Genomic DNA, 11,062 nt, shown 5'->3' on the forward strand with positions numbered 1-11,062 from the left:
CAGTAATGGTTACATTACCACAACTCTTCATGTTCAACTAATCCCATTTGAATGGTACTTAAGACACAGCATCAGAGCTAATGAAGTGAACGATAACTCTGACAAACTCTGAATCACTGAGATGAAAGTCAGACTGGAGAGTCTATTACCTGACTGACAGCTCATCATCTCAACTGTTGACTCATGCAGTGCAAAGTAGGCTACTGCGTTTCTCTTTTTTTCTATACACTCTCCACCCAGTTACTTAGCAGTGTTAACACAACTGCAGAAAGGCAAATGTGGGTCAAAGATAAAAGGAGGGTGGACAAGAGACATGGTCTAGGAAAGGAAGGTGTCACATTGAATGAACAAAAGAACAAAACTGCATTAACAGTTCATCTGCTCTCAGTGGGTGTTCACAGAGCAGAAGGATGGAGAGCTCTGCTGTGCAGTGATAAAATAGTCGGCATAGAACGGAGCTTGGCAGCAGAATGAACGGTTCTTTGACACCTTATGTTCACAAACAGACACATTCATGGTGACAGTCCCTGCCACATGTTACTCGTTCATTCACCATCAGGACATTCTATCATCTCTCACTCCATTTTTTATACGGATGAACAAAGCAAATGGCTTTTTTTCTCAGCCGTCAATTTGTCATGTTTTTTATACATATGTCTTACAATGTGTGTGTTATTGTCTGTCGTGAACATGAATATTAGACCTAGGCCTTCAGGTCAGGCCTTGGTCAAAAAATGAGAAAAAAAAAACCCTGCTCTATAATAATGCTATTTTTTGCTAACATCTCTGTGGGATTTCTATGTTTTCACTAAGCTAATGATGGAGCACATGAACATTTTTTGGCCATAATTTATCCCCCCTAACAAAACTCCCTGCAGCAGTTACCTTTAATGCATGGAATATCAGGCATTATATACACTCATCATTGTGTGTATCCATTGTGTGTATCCTCTGCTGGAAGCCAATTCTGTGTTTGGTGCAGCTTCTTTCCTCTGATATTAGGATAGCTGGTAAGATGGCATCACAAAATCATTCAAGAAGGGCGATGGATCACTTGAACGAAGTGGTAACTTGTAGGGTTTTTAGATGCAGCCACAGTGACCTTTTTCTCCTGAAACTGCTCCCACTCATAGAAATTCAAAGCATGACTGGTTGACTTCACTGTTGCTTCTTAAATGTGTTATATATGTTTGTATTTTATTTCAACCTTGTTTCCAAAAATTTGGTACTGTGCAAAGTGTAAACAAAAACAGAATGCAGTGATGTGGAAATCAATTAAACCCTATATATGATTGAAACTAGTACAAAAATAACATATGAAATGTTGAAACTGAGAAGTTGGATGTTTTTTTTTTTAAAATATATACCCATTTTGAATTTGATTCCAAAAAATTTGAGACAGGGGCAACAAAAGTTGTGTAATGCTAAAAAATTGACGAAACATCTCACAATTAATTAGGATAATTGGCAACAGGTCAGTAACACGATTAGCTATAAAAAGAGTATCCCAGAGAAGGTTTCTTTCAGAAATAAAGCCGGCAAGGAGAGTGCACCACTCGGTCAAATAGTGGACAAATAGTGCAATAATTAAAAAATAATGTTCCTCAACATAAAATAGCAAAGAACTGGATTTCATCATCTGTGATACATAATATCATTAAAAGATGCAAAGAATTTATAGACATCTCTGTATGCAAGACACAAGGCTGGCTGGCCATGGCCCTCAGGCAGCTCTGCATTAAAAACAATTCTGTAAATCTGGAAATCACTGCATGGGCTGAAAAACACTGACTGAGCACAGTTCACCACTGCATCCACAAATGCAAGTGAAAACTCTACCCTGCAACGAGTATATAAATAAGATCCATAAACGCCACTGACTTCTCTGGGCCCGAGCTCATTTGAGATTGACTGATGCAAAGTGGAAAAGTGTCTGTTTGTGGTCTGTAGTCTGACGAATCAAACATTTTTTTGTTAAATCATGGATGCTGTGTTCTCCATGGATGCTGTGTCCAAGAGGAGAGGGACCATCTGGCTTGATATCAGTGCACAATTCAAAAGCCAGCATCTCTGATGGTATAGCGGGCCATTAGTACACATGGCATGAGTGACTTACACATCTGTGAAGGTACTATTAATGCTGAACGATATGTACAGATTTTGGAGCAAATGCTGCCATCCAGATGATGTCTTTTTCGGGAATGCTTTGCTTATTTCAGCAAGACAATGACAAACTATATTCTGCACTTATTACAACAGCATGGCTCAGTAGTGAAAGAGTCTGGGTGCCTAACTAGCCTGCCTGCAGTTCCAACCCGTCATCCACTGAAAGCATTTGGCACATAATGAAACCAAACATACGTCAAAGGAGACTTTGTGCTGAAATTCTATATTATATAGCTTGAATGGAAAAATATTTAACTTTCACAACAACAGCTTGTTGTTAAGAGAAGAGGTGTTGTTAAAACAAAGGTGATGCAAAACAGTGGTAAACATACTCCTACCCGAACGTTTTTTAAATGTTTTGCTGGCATCAAATTCAAAATAGGCATCTTTTTATTTCAAAAATACTTTTTCAGTTTCAACATTTAATATGTTGTCCATGTACTATTTTCAGTTAAATATAGGGTTGATGATTGAACACTGTATTGTTTTTATTTACATTTTACTCAGCATCCCAACGTCTTTGGCAATGGGGCTATACATCTACTCATCTGTTTTGCTAGCCCAAAATTCGCCATTTTATTTGCACTGTATCAGAACTGATTTGGAGACCATAAAGGAACAATTTAAAGCATCTATTTCATGCTGCCGTGTTCTGCCTCTGCTCTTCGTTTCCTCCCATTGGAGTAACTCTCCTTTGATTGCTAGCCTGCCCACTCATCCGTAGCAACATGTTGCTGTATCATGGTAACCACATTTACGCAAAGAGAAGAAATTTAGGGAGGGTTTATGTATGTATCTTTCTCTGACCACCATGCATATGAAGAATAAGATGATTTGCAGTGCTTTATTTTGTGAATGTGAGGGGCAGGTTAGAAAAGTCTCCTCAGGAGAAAATGGACTGAATACTAATCTACATTATGAGACAGGGCAGCAGAGATTTTGCTCACCAAAAATAATAAAAAGTAATGTTCATTTTTTGTGTGCCATTCCAGTGTGGTTTACAGTTTGCAGCCTATTTACCCAAAGCAGGCAGTACTCTCAATTCGAACTTTGCATTCTATCAAAGATTGCAATGTTCCCTTAATACAGATGCTTCTGTTAAATGTGAGGGGGAAAAAGCTTCCTCTAAGGTCACAGGCTGTTTTTTCCCATCAAACATGACTTTCTGCTCATTGAGTCAGGTGAAGCATGGATAGGTTCCTCACAATAGCCAATCAGTGACGAATAAGGTAGATGACTCTTGTTGTCAAAGTCATTGTAATTTAGACAAGGCTTTAATCAAGATACCCCTGCCGTAGTCAGAGGTCAAAGCAATTCGCTTCAGCACACAGCTCAATTATGAGTGACCAACATGTGTCTCCCTGTGTTCTCTCCTGCAGGAGTGTCTCTCAGCCAACTGCTCTGTGGTAATGAAGCTACAAGCCTAATTAGACACATTAATAGGGGCAAACACTGTGATTTGTAATAGTCTGTTTGAATGGGTGGTTTCTTTTCATAGGCCCTGCCAGCCGCTCTGTGTTGTCTCGTAAAATAACCAGACAGGCACCTATATTTGGAGTTGCTATTTGGGATCCTCCATAAGCCTTTTTTATTAGCCCACATTGCCTTGTTTAACTGCCTTTTAAATTTTGGGGTCGCATATATAAGCCAAAAACTAAAAATTAGAGTTTCCTGTCTGCTAATTTTGTTGTGTTAACTCCCCTTTTTCCCCATCCTGAATACATATTTATGATCTTCATATCTCCCCTTCTTTTGTGATGTAATTAACACTGCTGATGTCACAGTTCTGGAGTGCTTGTTTTGTAATGGTTTACTGTGGAGCTGAATGAGTGGGTGGAGGGCAACAGTGTTTTATTGAGACAGAGTAGTTATTTCCACCTTTTCTTTTCATATGGACGTGCAAGTGGCATGACCAGCCAGGTAAACATGCTGATATTCAATGAGTGATACCAATAGTTTTTATCACTATTAGTCACTGCTGAGGGAATAATGGCACTTGTCATCAGTAGGGATACACAAAAATCTTGGAATCGTATCAGTTTTGGCAGATAACTGTTTAAAATCTATGTTTCGATTTGACCATTATTTGAAACTGATATTTAGTGATTCTAGTAGAACAGAACATTTGAATGATGAGAGGCTATTTTTTTTTCATTTTACTGTATTTACTATATTGTGCGGCAATACATTTTACATTTCTCTGGAATGCTAATCCAGGTAGATCTAGTCCCAATGTCTGCATTTTTAGCTGTTATAAATGTTTATATATTGGTATCGGCAGTGTGTACCTGAAAAGTATCAGATATTGGCATCCGCCCTCAATTCCCATATCAGTGCATCTCTAGTCATCTTAGTCAGTAGTTTCTACTTCTCAATTGTTTTAATGATGACGTAAAGCCAACAATGTTCCCCTTTTACCCAAAATGTATCCCCCATCCGCCAAAACATGTTTGGTTCAATACAGATGTCCCAAGATGATACATGCTGTAAATCAAATACAGTTCCATCATAATCCTTGATGCTCCTATAAGTGATAACCATGCACAATAATGGGCAAAGAGAGATATAGATTGAACAGTTACAGTGTGCCAATATTGCTCATCCAGAGAATCAGATACCATTGCTAATATCTCAAATATGCTAAATCATTATTGAAGACATCACCCAAATGTATCAGTTGCGAAGAAAGAAGAAAGCACAAAACAGAATTTTACCAGCTTCTTATTAAAGACTTCAGGTCCATCTTAAATGGAGCAGCTGTTAGATGTTACTGATAAGAAGCTGAAGAATAGGAAGCCAACTTAACATCAGCTGCTTCTCCCCAGAGGATTTAAGTGCCGAATCTGAATGGGCAAAACAAATAACTCATTCCACAGAAATGCTTATAGCATCTGATTTGCACCTCTACTTGGTTGTAGAGAGTTAGGGGATCCACATTTTGTAAGGAGTGCTTGAGCCACTTTAGAAAAATCCCCTCTCTCACTCATTTCAGCCAGATGTAAGAGCCACATGTTATATAAGAACACAAGATCGGTTTACTTTTTGCTTTCTTTGATATGGATACTGCACTTTTTTAAATTCTGGGTATAGAAAATGATATACCCAAACTGTTGTCTTTTTTGGGAAAGCACTGGGGGGAAAATAAAGTTTTTTGGAGAATTACCAAAATTAGATGAAGTAAAAAAATGTGACGATGATGTTAGCATTTCTTTTTTTAGTTTAGTATCAAAAATGTATCTTTTCATAATTGCAAAACAACAAACCGTTTTGTGAAATCTGTGTATCGTTACACCCCTATATGTTAAGTAATGGTAGTAATGGCAGCTTATAGTTAGCATCCAGCAAACTGCATGTCTAAATCATGACACACTTATGTGGTTTATAATATTGCTGTACCATATTAGAATATGTTATGATGTACTGTTGTCTAAAATTAAAAAAACTATGCACTTTGTAAGTGTCATGATTTAGGCTTGGAGTTTTAAACTAAAAAGTTATATGCTGGTGACTATAAGCTTCCATCCATATAAGCAATATTAGATTAGTAACTTGTGCGCTTAACTAAAGAAGCGGACTTTGGACACCAAAGATGTCTTGGCTGATCATCTACATTTGGGGTAAAAATACTCATTGCTTTAAGGCTGGAGGAAAGACTGCTCTTGCTGCATAAAGGAACTGCCTATAAAATGTTTTCTATCTGTTATCATCGCTGCACACCTGAAGGCAAAGGTTGCTGAAACACATCTTTCAGCATACTGGTCTTTTCCCACCATATACATCATCTTTGGCCTGTGTGCTGAGCAGGCCAAGCTATAAAATGTGGCCCTGATGTTGTTTCTTTGTTTGTGGGTAACGGTTGAGGTTATAGCTGAGGTCGGCAGATGCTGGTGGGTAGAAACGCTGATTCTATTGTTAAAGGTAAAGAGTAATCATATTAGTTTTATCTCTCACTGTTGCCCACGTAAGGGGCTCACCATTTTTATTTCATTTTCCCTGTTTTTTCACAGTTTCACTGTAGACAATGAATTGGTCTCCCTCCATCATAGACTTGTCAGTGACTGCACATGGTGCAGCTAGAAGGTGAACCTGAATCCTGCTAGCAGGATACACTGAAGACTGAAATGATGAAATGAGTGAAATGATGATACATTTTAAACCACCTTCCAACATTCCTCTCTAAAATTTCAGAGGAGGACCACTTTTTGAATCAGGGGCCAACAGTTTAGGGTCATTGTGGAAAAATGAACAGCAGATTTTAGCATCAACCTTAATCCACCACTGATTGACCTAATTATTTGTCTTCAGATGTCCTTGGTTAGATTGATCAAGTGTATTAGATTTATGTTGGAAGTGAAACCTGAAGGAAAGTAGATCTCCAGGACCAGGGTTGGTGGCTACTAGTGTAAAGCTTGCAATAGTATTTGTTTCTTCTGCAACACACTGCAGATATTCTCACCAGCAGTGTGAGTGCTTTCAGGTTAGGCTCAGGTTACAGGTTTAGCAGTTCCAGTCTGGCCTGTTTATGTTGGATCTGAAAGTCATGAGTACAGGTTGAGTTTGGGCTTTGATTTCAAACACATGCAGACCTTCTAGCTAAGTGAAACATGTCACTTTTATTATTGTGATGTACCAGGCAGATGTGCAAATTTGACCTGAAAAGGTAAATTAGGCTATAACTCACATAGAATGCTAGCACGACACAAAACTAGGTAAACAAAGTATGCCAAGTTACCATATTCTCATGACATCAAAATGAATGCTTTATATGTTGACACTAAACAACAAAACAAATAATATTATCAACAGAAAAAAAAATTTGTAGATGCTTCACATCATAGATAGATAGATACTAATGATGTAATGTTAATACAAATAAAAGTCTTTTATTTACTTCACTAAGTGCTACTGCACACTGATAGAGACTCTTTATAGCACAGCTCAATGTGCGCATGGCGCATTTTCACTTGCAGTTGTTCTCTGTTGTGTGAGATTTAATGGAAAACAGTATCAAAAATATAATGATGTACTTTTTTGTCAACCATTATGTCCCCCACAGCGCCCACCCCCCTTCTACCTTTAACCAATGGTACTAGGCCAACTACCGTTTTTTGTATATTGAACAAATGCGTGTATGTCACTCATGGGTCACCTTGTTGCTCTCCAGGGAACAATAGTGGTTACACAATGAACAATATTGTTTCAGATTATTGGAAGCTGCTTCTCCCCCTCTTTCACAGTACATCTCAGCAAGGGTCATCAGAGTTACATAACTCTTGTGTTCTTGCACATACAAGAAGTGCGTCTTGAGACTTTAAGAAAAGTGGACATGCACAGTCAGATACTAGGAATAAACTTGGACAAGCCCTCTCTAATCTACTGCTGGTCTGTGCTTACTTAAGTTGACTGTGTTTTTTAGTCTTGGAGTTCTCTCCCACCCTCTCCCATCCACCCACCTACACCTACAGTTTGGTGGGGGAGTGGCCCAAACTTACACTTTCTGTCTCTCCCTCTCTCTCTCACTCATTTTTTCTCACACACACACACAAAACTCAGCGCACATCTTTAAATCGAATCTACACACAATTCGCCGCTCACAGCCTCCTCTGCATGCGGGGGCATGCTGGCACTGCTCCTCCTGCCCACCTCTCCGCGTGCCCACTGGGCGGGTACAGCACGGCTTGCTCTTGCCGCTGCGCTCATGGTTGGGTGTGTGGATTGTCGAAGATCCAGCAGGAAGTGGCATGAGCATGTCCCGTCCTCACACATCCTCCACACACACACATACACACACACACACACATACACACACACACACACACATACACACACACACTCTCACACACACACTTCTTCAAACTACATCTCTTTGTCATGATCCCCAGTAAGAGGTGCTGATCTAACGGCCCTGCTGGAGCCATCTGGAGTACGGATGTGTGTACAGTACTGTGTAAAGTCAGAAAACACACTTTATTCAATTTCAGTCAAAACGCCCAGGGAATGTCAGGGGAAAAACAGACAACATATATTTAACAGAAAAGTACACAGAAGTCTCAAAAATGAAATAGCTATTTTTTTTCAGGAGCCTTTCAAAACAATCTGCAAGGATCTTTTTCCACATCTCCAAAGCTGGTTGCATTTTCTGCTTCTCAAGTAATCTTAAATGTGATGTTGAGGTCTGCGTTCTGGGATGGACAGTCCATTTTGAGTCCATTTTCAGACCATTTTGAGAACACCAACAGCTCCTTTTTGTGTCTAATACCTTTTCTCAGTAATGGCTTCTTGACAGCTACACATCCTTTCAGCTCCATAGCATTGAGTTTCTTCTCACAGTGGAAAGATGGACAGAAACAGAAACTGTGGATTTTTTCAGACCTAAAACAAAAGTACTTACAAAAGATGGTTCTTCAATGGTCTTATACAGAACTACGAACACTCAGAGAACCCTTTGTATGATTCTTCAGACTGATGGAGAAAAGGGGGTTCTATATGGCACCAAAACAGATTTCATCTGTTGTTACAAGCTTGACATCATAAGCATAAAAGAGCCATTATTTTAACTCCTTTTTTTTTGACATATTTTCCTTTGACTTTCCCTTCTTTGTGCAAGTAAATAAGTAATCTACTCAGAAATATCTCATGAAAATAAATGAGTGAGAGTGGTCTCTAAGACTCACTGTACTGTATATGTGTGTGTGTTTGTGGGGAGAAGGCTTAGTCTATGGAGTCAGTCAAGAGTGGTTTTCAAAGTCTGTCTGTCTGTCTGTCTGAGTATACATCCATTTGTCCATGGCCAAGGTAAGCATACATATGTCCATCTGTGCCTGTAACCAATTACTAACCACCAGCCTCGTTCAGTGGTTCATAGAAAGACAGAAGAGTGGGGAAAAATGGGTTCACTGGTCAATTAGGTTACAAAACTAGCAGCAAGATTCCATCACTTCAGTTTGTTCCTATTTTAGGCTCAGCTTTGAATCGGTGTGCCACACTGCCCCCCTGTGGCAGACAAGTGTCACAATCTCCCTGCTATAATTATGTAAGACTTTGCAGAGAATGAGTCATCATCAGTAAGAAAAGAGAATGGGGGAATGTGTGTGTGTTGGCGTATACTGGGAGGACACTGGGAGGGTGCGTGGTGCTGGCAGCCGCTGAAGCGTGAAATTGGGGATTTTCCAGACTGCTTTTAAAAAAATCTTTGAGATAGGTAGGATACCAGCAGCTCCTGCCACTGAATGTGATAGAACACAAAGAGGCTGTAAGAGATACTGCCCACTACTGCTGGACTTCAAGCCAGTGGAAGCTTCGGGAACTGCGCTTATATTTAGCTTTGACTTACGAGCATCACTGCTTATATTCTACCCTGGATGTTGGATTAAAGGCCGTTTTAAAAAGCACATGCAGTGTTCACACTTAGCCCATCTATAACTCCACTCGTGCACTATATGTCTATATGTAGACCTGCTCACACAACTTTTCATCTGAAAACAAGTGCATTAATAGAATGTTGGAACATTGCTATGAGGATTTGATTTAAATCATGAAAGCATTAGTGAGGGTTGGTAGTGATTTTGGATGATCAGTCCTGGATCATTCCAACTCATCCCAAAGGTATGGGATGGTGCTCCATCAGTCCAGGGAATGCAGGTCCACTTCTCCACAGCCCAGTCCTGGGAGGCTTTATACCAGTAACTGGCCCTTGGAATTGGCCATCCTGAAGTAGACTGAAGGGAAATTAGTCAATTTTTTTGTACATAGATTTTGTACATAACTTAAACATTGTGATTTAAAAAAAGTCATTCAGGTTGGCTTAATGTGAAATGGTTCATAGTAGATGAACTACACTAACTTAAATTTCTTTAATGCCCTTCATATACCTCTCCACTATTAAGGTATTGAAAAAAGGCAATGTGTTCATAACCAGTTCATGGAATAACTTTCTGTGAGGTAGCTTTTAAATGCATTAAACTCTTTAGACGTCTGGTTCCTATCACTAGCACTGTGAACAATTCTGACTCTAACAGAGCTTGTCACCTCAAACCACTTTGAATGTCTCTGTTTTCTTCTTCACTTAATAATGCAGAAATAATGAATCGCTCATATTGATGGGGGAAGATTGAATTGGTCATCCTTTAACGATTAGAACACACCCCCCTTCGTTAGTTTGCACTGGTCACATGCACGCACACTTGTCTTATGAGATTATCCCACTGTCCTACTGATTATCTCATTATCCCGCTGATTTCCAACTACAGTCATCCTATTATGATCTGGGCTCTTCCTGTCTCTTCGGCTCTGTGTCCGTAACAGCTGCCTGTTGCCAAGCAGGAAAGGATTCCCTGCTAGCAGAGTGGGATCCCCCATAAGGCATTATGCTGCTGAGGCTCCAGGGAATAGCTCTTCGCAGGCTCACTTGCTGCATCCGATCCAAAAAAAGTCTCCTAAGCTGCTTTGGCAGATTTTGCAAAAACAGCACTGAACAAATTACACTGGTGCACAAATGGTCTTTGCTTTAACTGTGCCAAGAATGCGGATCTAAAGATGAAATGAGGCTGAACCTCATGAGCACTTTGATATTAGATTGTTTGTTTGTTTATTTGCTTGCTTGTTTATTGTGCCTGGTTCTAAACAATAAGCCCCAGGCAGTGATGCTGAAGGCCTCAGCTGTGCTGTTACTGGTCAACAGGTTCCACATCAGAATTTCGATCTGTTGTCTAGTCAGACGACTCAGGAGGGAGAAGTTGGACAGATTCAGAGTAGCACATGCATAGAGTGAGTAGGCAGTAAGGGTCCAGCCTGCACCACCTGCTGCCAGTAGACGGCGATGGCGGGAAGGGCCCATAACTTCAGGGAACTCCAATTCCCAGAAGCCCTCGGCTGATTGGGTCCAACTCAACACACC

Source organism: Pygocentrus nattereri, chromosome 8, assembly GCF_015220715.1.
Source record: "Pygocentrus nattereri isolate fPygNat1 chromosome 8, fPygNat1.pri, whole genome shotgun sequence".
In the NCBI taxonomy this organism is placed as follows: domain Eukaryota; kingdom Metazoa; phylum Chordata; class Actinopteri; order Characiformes; family Serrasalmidae; genus Pygocentrus; species Pygocentrus nattereri.